The 7,756-nt window shown below is 42.3% G+C and overlaps 1 non-coding gene across 1 annotated transcript; it reads left to right on the forward strand.

Annotated features, from left to right (window-relative positions):
* Positions 1-5,895: 5,895 nt before the first annotated feature.
* TRNAV-GAC lies at positions 5,896-5,967 on the forward strand. The gene has a single exon. It is a non-coding gene; the product is annotated as a tRNA-Val (tRNA).
* Positions 5,968-7,756: the final 1,789 nt, after the last annotated feature.

Below are 7,756 nucleotides of genomic sequence, written 5' to 3' on the forward strand. Positions count from 1 at the left end.
ATCATATGTCAATCTTGTACATTACTCCAAACATTTGGCACTTTTTGTAAAATAGATATGTAGGAATTGTTATAGTATGAGTTTAGCGTTGGTGCGTTTTATCAATGACACACATTCAATGTTTTCAATTTTTTTTTGTAGTGTCCCAAGTTTTGTAGTGTCACGGACGTGTCGCTACCTGTGAAGCACAACAAGCCAAATCATCACCATTCTCTTAATGTAACCTATCTCGTTTTCCACCTAACATTTAAACATGCACATATCTCCTTCTGTGTGTGCATGGGGATTGATATGGGTTTCGCGACATGTGCAAACCCGCATTTAGGCGTGTGCACAGTAGGAACCCCAATGTTGCCGATCACAACCAACATCATTTACTACATTGATTGTTTATCACTAAGACGTAGCATATTTTTTTCCCACTAACATTTAAACATGCACATGATTCGTGTACTGTGTGCAAACGTTTTGATATGGGATTATCTGTGTGCATTCCAACATGGAAGTGTGTGCATGGTAGAACCCAGTGTTATTGAATTCAATCTGTCGTTCATTTTTTCAAATCCTAACTCATAATTACACTCAATTCTACGTATTCCATCTTCAACATGTGCACACACAATATTTATTGGTTCCACAATTCATCAATTCCCCAACTTAACTACGTCTATTTGTTTTGGTAAACCTTAATTCCCTTTCATGGATTTGAAAAAACAACAAATTCATGTAGTCATTACAATACATCTTGACTGGGAAGTTCTTACATGTCTGTCATATCCATCTACTATTCCTTTGCTTCTGGATGATAATGTTGAAGTGTGCGCCTCCTAGGAAACGTATTACAGTTGCAACATCGAATTCACCGAAGTGTTCACTTCTTGGGAAGGGAATTACAGTAGCAAAGCCGAATATCTACTTAATTAAAACACTAAAGATCTTGCGTGATATTCTCTTAATTATATTATCCATATTTAAATTTTGCATGCTTTACCTTTTTTTTTTTTACCCCTTTTTAAATTCAGATCCTAAATACAACATAATTCTTAGATCAATCTCTGCCGCCCAAATCCCCTAATCTTATGGTCTCATTTTGTCCACATGTTTGTATTTTAAGGGTGTTTGCATGTGAATGCAATCCTATGTGTCTATACACACACACACACACACACACACACACATATATAACAAGGGAGAACTGTACGTGAAAATATGTAAATGTAATTGTATTTACTTAAGCTATTTATATAAAGGAATGAGGGTTGTTAACCACATATTCAAACTCAATAAAACTTAGGCTAGGAGGTAATCTCTCAACCTTCCATGTATCGCCTTTGTTCTGAAAGCCTAGCGAGTTAAGGGAGTTCCTTTTTTTTTTTCAAAGGCGGTCATTTTCTTTCCCCGGACCGATGACTCGCTTGTTCAGTAGTGCTAACTATTATAGGACAATGCTCCCCCCTCGGAACTACTAGTATCTTCGGTTGTTGGTTTTGGTTGTATTGGCTGCAAGCAGAATGTAGGTGCCTTAGGTGTGTGTTGACCATGAACTCTCGCTTTGTGTAATGTCGTATGTATGATATATGTGGTGATTTACCTCAATGCTAATGGTTATCCCCAAGGTTCAACGAATGAATGAGATCATACCCGGATAGAGATGATGGTACGTATTCCTCTAATGTCTCCAAGCTGACCATAATAGAATAGATAGGCGAAGCAGTCAATAGCAGTCTATTCTCGCCTATCGATAGATAGCAGGTTGCTTCCAAGGTCAAACCATTTTAAATGGAATTGCTACCTTTTTCTTGTTATTGATAGAGTGGTATTCTCCGCCCTTGTCAAATAAAGTAGAGGGAGAGAACTTGAAGAGAGAAGGAAAAAGAGCAAAGGATTGAAAAGTTTAATGGAAGAAGAATGGTTGACACGTTGACTGCCTTTGATACTAAAAAATAACCCAAGCGGTCTAACCTAACCCCCGAGGCGGACGCCAACCGAAAGGCACTAGACGGACTAAGAAAAAGAGAGATAAAGAAAGCAGCTGGCCCTATGTGTAAAACCTTGCCGCGGGAGAATCTTTCTCAAATGAGAATAAAGAAAGTTTTTGCGCAAGACAAGAAAGGAACTCGCCCATTCACACCAAGGGATAAAAGCGGATTGCTGGCGATGACTTGGGAATCTATGAGAGAAGGTTCTCGAACCCGGTTCCAACTGAATAGAGCGCGAAGCCAAAACTAGAATGGGTTCGGTTGAAGAAGGTAACGAGTCTAAGGGCAGGATCAAGCTTGAAAGGAATGGACGGGCGTAGGCTTAATAGTGAACACAGACCCCCCCTGCTTATAGATATTAGATCAATGACTTAAAAGATAGTGCGGGCACTAGATAGAAAAGACAGATAAAGGAACAACCCACCGGAAGGGTATACCTCAAGGAGCACCAATCTCCCTCGGCAAAGATCTATCTGCACGAAGCTGACCTATGGATAGAAAGAAAAATGCAGGAAAGACAAATGAAATATGAAATAAAAATCTGCTTTGGGAGTGTTAGATAGGCAGACGGAGAGTACGCAGCCGAACAACCGTAGGGGCTTCCAGCAATGATAGTTGAACTAACCAAATGGGCTGCCCATTTATAATAGTAACGAATGAGCTTTTTAGAATCTATTTGTTTTCTGTTTTAAGTGAGTAGGATCTGACATTTCAATCGGAAATCAACATCGGGTCCTGGCTATTTGAAAAACGCAGACTGAAGCGGAAGATCACAAAATACAACACAACAAGGGGGCGAACTGAAGGGTAGTAGTTTGTGGTGAGGTATATGTCGGGTATGGAATGTGTTAAAATGAAGAGTCAAGACTCCCCGAGTGTCAGTCTCTCAAGGAAGACAAATTGGAGTTGAGTCAATGTCGGCATTTAGGAGGTGGAAAGAAAAGAGTTACGGGTAGATTTAAGAAAAGGTGAAACGGAGATTGGGGCTCGTGGCTAGCACATATGGTCTATTATCCTATTGGTTTTGCAAACAAGTGATTTGGATTCAACTAGGGAGTTCACGGCACTTCACCGAGTGGCATCACACTCGGACTCCCACATCCTCAGTTGGTTGGGGCATTTCATCGAACACCTTGTTTACCACTCCTCCTGGATCTCTTCTTCTCAGACAGAGAGCTGGGATGTGGATGAGTTGGACTCGTGTGAGGCCGCTATTGCGCACACACTCACTTTCACAGGGTTTGCTACCTAATGTGGCCACACTTAGGCACAAAGCAATACAAACTTCAAAGACATAAGCATTTGAATCTAAAAACATCAAGCTCACAATTTTAAAAAAATTCTTCAACAAATCAACCACATAGCTAATTTTGGGGCCACCAATCCCCTATCAACTCTAAGCAAACATTAAAATAAGAAACAAGGGAAAGCAATAGAAGATTTAAAAGCAAATAAAACGAGATCAAAATAGATAATGTAAAGAAGAGTTACCATCCATTGCTAATGGATTCTATTACATTTTTGCCTTCAATCTTCTAGCCTTCTACCATGTTTTCTCCAATCTAATCTAAGGAAAATGGAGTTTTCCCCCAAGAGGGGAGAAAACAAAGAGAACTTCAGATCTCAAAACTAGGGCTCCTCTCAAATTTCAGGAGAATGATTTAAATAGGCAACATGAAATCAAAAATCCCGAAATAGCCCTGCTGCCTGGTCACCCCACCTTCACGCGTGAAGGGGGTCGTGGACGCATTCTGGAAGTGATCCACGCCTCCTACATGCGTGATGGTTGCGTGGATGGTTCCTGCTCGGTTGCTTCTCTGCTTTCTACTCTGTTTTGGCATCGGATCCATTTTCAATCTGTGGAATTAACTTCAAAACATTCTCTAAAGTTGAGTTAGAGATTTTTTATCACATCCAAGTCTTAATGCACGAAATTGTTATAAATGGGTGGCAAAACTTCACTATTCTATCCTATTTTTTACCCTTAAATTAAACTATTCTTGGTGCTTATCACCAACCAAGCGCTTGCGCGAAGGAAGAAGCTAATCAATCAGAATTTAGACAGGAAGGAGAGGCGAAAGAGAGATTTTCGAGCCTACAAGCAGCAAGCAACAACAGTTTTTCATCCGTTGCGTGCTACCTTATAGTTTAGGGATATAGTAGGGGTGCCCCTTTCTAAAACTTTTATATAATATAAGGTAAGCTTTTTGGAACCCTAGTTTTGGAGTTTTTCCCAACTTATACCTTACTAAAGGAAAGGGGCTTACCTTTTTCAGCTGCATTGCACTACCGCATAAACAATGGATCTGTTGGGCTGGATGAGCAACCTTTTATCTAGCCTATGTACCTGATAGGGATATTGGGTACGGGCTGTGATTTATTGGGCTCACGTTATTGGGCCAGGGTGAGGGTGGAGTGAGTACCGAAGGAAGCCGCCGTCAGCTGGTCGCCGGCGGGGTCGCGCGACAAGCTCGCCGGCCGCCGAGGCGTGGCCAGCGCACCTGCTGCGGCCTGGCGCCCCCTCGCGTCGTAGAGTGTGAAGAGGGTGAGGGGGGTGGTGCGTGTGTGTTACCGTAGGGGGTGGTGCGGTGTGGTACTACAGGGTGTGTGTGTGATACCGCAGGGGGTGGTGCGGTGTGTTACTGTAGGGTGCGTGTGTGATGCTGCAGGGGGTGGTGCGGTATGTTACTACAGGGTGCGTGTGTGTTACTGCAGGGTGTGTGGTGCAGTGCGTTACTGCAGGGTGTGTGGTGCGGTGCATGTGTGGTGTTACTACAGTATGTGTGATGGCGGTGCAGGGTGTGGAGGTGTGGACCACGTAGCGAAAGCTGAAGGGGCAAGGCTGTGGAATGTACACGTGGACGACATGGATGGGGGAGGGACTACTATAAATACAACTCCTGGTTTCTCATCAAGACACAGCTGAAAACTACAAGCACTACGACCTAGTGGTCCTTGGTTCTTACTTTCAACCCATTTGTTTGGGTTCGATTCTTGCCCCCGGCATAATTTGTCACTGTTTGGGTCTCAGCCTTGGATCCTCTCCTATTGGGCTTAGCCCCCATTTTGTATCTCTATACCCGGTTTATGGTGGACCCGGTCCCAATAAAACCATCATTACCAATTGTAGAGTGGCTTGCTACTTTCAATCAGAAAGGGAAGATTGAGCAAGGCAAAGGAGAAAGAAGTTGTCCCATCTTCGAAGTTGTCCCCTCTTCTCTGGTAACCTGCCTAGCATATGTAGAAAAGATGGAGCGGAGAAAGAAGAACAACCGTTTGAATTTGGCACATGAGGTGGCGGGTTTGGTTAGGTAACATAATGGAAATGTATCGGATTGAAAATCCTGGAATGATGGTTCGACCCCGTTCTTGGCCTCGAGGAGTGGTGAGTAGTACGGAACTTTAATCAATCAAATGGCTTTGACTTAGAACAAACCCAACAAGCAACAGCTAATTGAGACTCTTAAATCTATTCTTTCCAAAGCTTGTTCGCGTAGGAGTTTTCTTGCTGCCCCAGTAAGAAGTTTGTAAGGTGCCGCTGTAGCTTGGATTATCGTAGAATAAACAGGAGTCGTTTTAGGAAATGACTTAACTTAAAAGACAGATGCAGCCGTTGCGAGGGAGTAACTTGTCTGGTCTTGCGGTGCACTCCTTCCCGTTACGAGAATGAAATGACGCCCCAGCTTAACTTGAGACTAAAACTCCTTGTAACTCACACCAATAGCGGTATTTAGCGACTAGAGATTGATTGAAAAGGTAGGCCCAGCCGCCCCTCTCCCCCCTAACCGCCTATCTACTCGTGTTCGTAGCTCGATCGGAGGTCAATACTGTGGTTCGGCAGAAAAACATAAGTCGTCCATATTAAGTGATACGTGAATTGCTCAGTAGTGCTTCACTGCTTAATGTTGCCCCGTTGGCAGAAATAGCTTATTGGTAGAGCATAGCCTTGACAAGGCTGAGGTTGAGGGTTCAAGTCCCTCCTTCTGCTCCTGGCTTTATCATTTAGTGGTTGAGCTGACCAAGCAAGTCATTTGTTTTTCTTTCTTGTGTTTTCAGTTGTTGTCGAGGAGGGCTATCAAGCCTCTTGCTTCTTCCGTAGCTAATGTTCCCTGGCCGTGTAGCATGCAATTCCTTCTCTCATTCTAAGTAGTCGAAGTAGTATCAGTCTTCTTCCCATTCTTCGAAGTGAGGTGCAATATCCTATTCTATTATTGTGTCTTTTGTCCGTTAGTCAGCAACACCAAGGCAACATCGATTCAAGTACAAGTCGAAGCCCAATTGCAGCTACGCCTTTTCAGAAAACCCTTACTCCAAGAAATTCAATATGTAGCTTTTCCTCCAACAGATACAATGGCATCGGAGTCGTTGGCAGCAACAAGAGTTAAGACCGCATTAGCTTGGCTTCCATGTCCTTCTTTTTCTGCCATGTTCGCAGCTACCTATTAGTGAACGGTTAATTCAACTATAGTTCTGGCATCCTTAACATCGCATATTCTCGAGCAAAGAGTTTTATTTTCTTTATGCCCATATCTCGGTTTTCAGTAACTGATGTCAATGTATAGATGGAGAAAGAAGGGTATTCCAGATTTTAGAGAAATTTACTAGTTCTTGTCTTCGCGCTATAGAAGCTCAGGCATTCTTTCTTAAAATAGAAGGTCAAACTCATGACGAAGTCTAAAACCCTACTTCTTTGTTGACTATAGAAGCAGTACTTGGAAGTCAGGCTCGAGGGATACTCATCTTCGGATAATTCAATATCCAATCTATGAACCACAGAGCGCTAAATAGACAAGCACTCCCTCATCTAATGTTTTAGTTGCCTAGTAGAGTCAGGAACTCGGAGCCTATCACAGAAGAGCTCCCCGGGGTCCTCTCAAGCGCCAAGGGCTCGATACCCTATATGTGCTTACCGAAGGAGATGAGCTTGATTCTCATACAAACGTGCAAACAATCAAGAAGAAAGAAGAACATAAACAGAAGAACATCATCAGACTAATAAAGGCGCAGCAGAGTACTCTCTTTGATGGTCTCGCTTCTTCATATCCTCTTTCCATAGAAAGTCTCATCCATAGGAAAGCATGCATTTCAAAGAAAATAGAAAAAAAAGAACTTCTTATTAAGAAAGAAAGAAGAAGACGATTATAACTAGGTTCCCGTATAGATCCGCCTTGCTTCAAAATAAAGAGTCAAAAACTATTATCATAAATAAAGAATAGATTTTTCGAAAAAAAGAAGATTGCTTCGACTTCAAACATGACATTACATGTCATGCTTAACACAGAAGAATCCAATGTGAGAAAAAGTTAACGAAGGACCAAGGAGGATTCATGAGCAGAAGGAGGAGGAGTAGGAGCGTAAGCCACTCGACAGGAGAGGAGCGAAGACAGACAGAATCGAAGCGAAAAAATTAGTTCATGCCACGACGATCTATATGGAGGGGAAGTTTTGTTGATGCATTCCTCTTGAGAATGAAAAAGAAGAGAGATCCTCTTTTGAACAGGAAAATTTGGTCACGTAGATCTTCTATTTCGCCGGAATTCGTTGATTGCTCCGTACGAATTTACAATGGAAAAACTCCTGTTCATTGTAAGATTACTGAGGGAAAGGTTGGTCATAAATTTGGAGAGTTTTCTTTTACACGAAAACGAAGACCTTCGAGAACAAATATTGGACGGGGAAGAAAAGGGGGGAAAGAGTGAAGGCAGATATGGCACATATGGCACTAAAAGTAAATAGGATTTCGGGTTTGTTCTTCTTTTATTTTTCTACCTTTTATT

This window comes from Ipomoea triloba, chromosome 2, assembly GCF_003576645.1.
Source record: "Ipomoea triloba cultivar NCNSP0323 chromosome 2, ASM357664v1".
NCBI lineage: Eukaryota > Viridiplantae > Streptophyta > Magnoliopsida > Solanales > Convolvulaceae > Ipomoea > Ipomoea triloba.